We start from the raw sequence: 4,320 nt of genomic DNA on the forward strand, positions 1-4,320 counted from the left end.
TTAACCACTGGACCGCCAGGGAAATCCCAGATTATGCTCATTTTGAACTGTGTGGAAACTTGGGCCACTTGCATCCAGGACTCTGAGGACTTTCTAGAGCTTTCCCCAGGGAGAATGCCCCTCCCCTCAGGGAGTGAGACCTTCCAGTCTCTGAAAGACTCAGCCTCCAAAGATGGAGGAGCTGCACTGGGTCTGTTCACACCAGGAGAGGGAGGCTGAGTTTGGGGTGTGGGAAATTGTTATGAAAACAGAGAAGCTCTGTGAGCTTCTCCACCACTTACTGGCTGTATGATATTAGTGACTTTTTATCTCTCTGGGCTTCAGTTTTTTCATCTATAAAATGAATTATTAATCATTGCTAACAAGTATTGAGTGCTTACCAGATGCCAGACACTGTTCAAAGCACTTTATGTGTATCAACTCATTGAATTCTCTCAACAAATGATGAGGTGGGTGTTATTATTATTTCCAACTTAGAGATGGAGAAACACTTTACCAGGATTCAAACCCAGGCAGTCTGGCTTCAGATTTTGTACCATTTGCCATCCCTCCATTGCAAGGCAGTGTGGAGATGAAATGATAACATGGATGTGAAGGCTCTTCGAAGGGCAGAACGGCTGGTACGTATTGCTAATTCTTCAGTGGGTCTCAATGGGAAATTGCCTTTCAGTTCTATCAAATATGCAGAATTTAAGCTAAGCAAACAAGTGAACAAAAAAGCCAGCCACGATGATGATAAATGCAGCCGGAAAGGTAGGATCTTCACAGAAGCCAGAAAAAATCCAGCACTGTCCAGAGAAAAGGACACCCATATGGCTCCCTGCCTTGGATATTCTGGTCCCTTGGCAGGTAAGAGGCTTCAGAGGAGTACGTCAGCCTTCACCTAAGTGTCAATCCATCAATCCCCTTCACTCTGATTTTGTACTGAACAAAGAACCTTCTGGTATTGATTTCCTTTCCCAAAAGTCTGTCCTTCCTGAAAGAGATTGTGCTGACCAATCAACCTCAGGATTCCTGTCTCCTAGGTGGTTTCATTTCTCAGTGTAAATTAATAAATTGCACTTCAGGTTTAACAATCAGTCTCTTGTGAGTTTGTTTAGTGTGGGTCATCCTACCCCGCCGCAACCCCCCCCCCGCCCCCCACCTAATCACAGCAGTTAAGTTCCCAGGGAGAGGCTGGAGGGGAAACACCATCAGGGTAGTATAAGAAAGATGTCCAAAGAATGGTATGAAAATGTACCCTGTGAGAATGTAGAGGACAGAGAGAGGGCTTCTCTGTGGGGGAAAGGAGCATCAAGGAAGGCTTCCTGGAGAAGGATGATGTTGTTACAGGAAGAGGGATATTATGCATAGAGGTCGAAACAGGCTCTGGAGTCTGCCTACCCGGGTTGGAAGTCTATCTCTATCCCCTTATTGGCTATGTGACTTAGCCAAGTTACTCTATCTCTCTAGGCCTCAGGTTCTTCATCTTTAAAGTGGGCATAAAAATAGTAGCCACATTATGGGGTGGCTGTAAGGATGAAATGGTTATATATAATATATATAGCTCTTAGCACAGTGCTGGGCCCGCAGGCAACACTCAGAATGGCTGTCATTACTGTTGCCATTGTTAATACCCAAAAGGATATTTTCATCGAGGAGAATTCTAGGAGAAGGAGACACATTGAGGCTTGCTGTATCCCCAGAGGCGATTTTGTCTCAAAAGGAGGGAGAGTTGAGTCTGAGTTTGCTTTAAGACCCAGAGGACAGAAAGCTCTTTGCAGTATACGGCTCTTTCCTTAAGAGTGGTCACAGCCTGTCCTGTGGTTTTGCAGCCCCCAGGAGAGCTGCCTGTACAATCTATAAGAACCCATCAGCCTCGAGAACTTCCGTGGTTTCTGAGTCACCGTCAGGCCATTTCAGCTTCCAAGCAGAAACTCCCAGGGCAGACTTACCATCTAGGTGTTTTTCTGGCCTCCTCTGTGTAGGGAAGGGGAGGGCTGCATCCGGTGTTGCCTGCTGCCCCCAACCGATCCCTGTTTACGTTCAGCCTCTGCACAGAGTCCCAGCATCACAGAGAGTCAGGGCTGAGCGATGTTCAGCACTGGCTTCACAGCTTTCCCAAAGGAAAGGATGCTCCAGGTCACCTAACTAGGGTTCTCCAGGGCTGGGCCCGGACCCCAGGCCTACTGCTTCTTTACCCAGTGTTTTGTCTACAGATCCTGGTGGGGCCTTCCCTAGTTTCACCACAAACTTGATTCTGGTCGATTCAGGGAAGAAATGTAGAGAGGGACAGGTCAGCATGTTAGGGGAGCGCCAGGGTTTCCATCATATACGTGCTCTCCGGGCAAGTGGAGATCCCCCCTCCTCCCGGTTAATTCCTGATACCCCTACCCCCATCCCTCCAGCACCATGGAAACTGTTCTAGTTTCTTCCTGCTTCCCTTTGCCTTTCCACAAAACAAAAGTGTTTCATTGGTCCTAGCTCTTTCCTGTCCTTCTTATCCTGGGGGAGCTGGGCATCTGAAAAATCCTGTTATTGTCACTCAGGAATCCTGTCTTCTCCCTGGGGCCCATTTCCTCTTTTCGTGAGAGTGCACGGCGGTGGGTATGGGTGGCTGGGTAAGTAGGGCTGGGAGACACAGATCCGTGGTTGAATGGAGACGCAACGCTTCTCTCTCTCTTTAATCAATGATGCCTTCTGAAAGGGGTACCCACCCCCATTCCTATTACTAATAATTGATACCTATCAACCTAATTCCAGCTCTTGTTCTGTCCAGCACTTGTGGGAGCACCCTCAGAAGGGATGGGTAGGGTACAGGTTAAGAACGTCTGCCGTAGTTAGCACATCAGTGTGTACAGCCAAGCCCTGCCATGTACTGTGTGATCTTGGGGGAGTTGCTTAATCCCTCTGGGCCTCAGTTGGCCCAGATAATGGATGTTAATAATGACACCTATCCCCACAGGACTGTCGTGAGATGCAGAGAGAGAATAAACTCAAAGCACTTAGAAGAATGCCTGACAGGTGGTCAGCGCTCGGTGAAGACTAGGTACTATCGATACTTGTTATTCTTTTCCTCAGGGCCGGGGATGTCTCAGTGTTGGCAGCATCCCCCAGCCTGGTCCTTAGCTTTGGAGATTCAGAAATCAACAGTGCACCCAGGGCACTCTGTTCTAGCAGAGTCTACACGGGAGGTCAAGTTACCAATAAGCAGTTGCTTGATGAGCACCGAATTAGAGCTGGGTGGAGTGGGGTGGGCAGCAGGAGGCTCACAAGGCTAGTGTGCTGGGGTCTGTGACTCCCATTTCTATCACTGACATTGGTCCCAAAGCTCCCTGTGGCTGGTAAGGGGCCCTGTTCTCTGCACCGCAGAAGGGAGGCTGATCTTGTTGCAACATCTGCTGACTCCAGCATCCACCAGGGTTGACCTGATTGGCCAGAGCAGCCCCCTCTCCTCAATGCCTCTTTGGGGATCCTTCTAGATTCACTCTAGGTTGAAAAGAAAGGTTTTCCCAGGGCAGGGGGCCTCATCTTCATTCAGGGCTCTGCAGCGGCTCCCCACCCTGTCAGACGGCTTTGAACACAGCAGGAGACATGCTGAAGGGTCCAGCTCTAAGAGTCTGTGCCCTTTCCTATCCATTCCGGTTCCGGAACAGACTTCCTTCCCCAGCTCACAGTACAATCGAACTGCACCCCTGCTTTGGACAAGTCCAGTCAATGATGTAAACCAGTCACCCTGGGTTACACGGATGTGCATTTGAGAGCAACTAGAGATCATTTCTCGGGGGTGGAGTTTTTGGAGCAGATGACAGAGTTCACCCATTATACAGTGATTATTTTCTCATTTCTTTTTTAGGTTAGGAGCACTTTCCTATCCTCCTCAAATATGATTCCATGATTTCCTCTCCGTTTTTCAGTAATTAATTTTTCTTAACAACAATAGCTGTTATTTATTAATTAGCTAGTGTGCTAGTTGGGTACTTTTCTTACATCTTTAATCCATACAGCAACCTGATTCCAGTTTATAGATGAGGACACTGGAGCCCAGAGGGATCAGTAAGATCAGTAATTGGCCCAATGAGTCTTTTTTTTTTTTTTTTTTGGCATTGCCTCGAGATGATTCGTATTTTTCTCCCCAGTTGAAATGAAACAGAAAATATGTGCATTTACCTTTGTCTCCCCAAACAGGGTCCTGAAACCTCATTTAAGACCATAGCTGGGAAAAACCAGTTTGATTTGCAGCGAGCCCAGATTTTGAAGGAACTAAAAGTTTCTGTCTTGTTTTGTTTGTTTGCTTGACATGTCAGAAATCAAAGCCCTTTACAGGAATGGTTGACAATG

This window comes from Lagenorhynchus albirostris, chromosome 9, assembly GCF_949774975.1.
Source record: "Lagenorhynchus albirostris chromosome 9, mLagAlb1.1, whole genome shotgun sequence".
NCBI lineage: Eukaryota > Metazoa > Chordata > Mammalia > Artiodactyla > Delphinidae > Lagenorhynchus > Lagenorhynchus albirostris.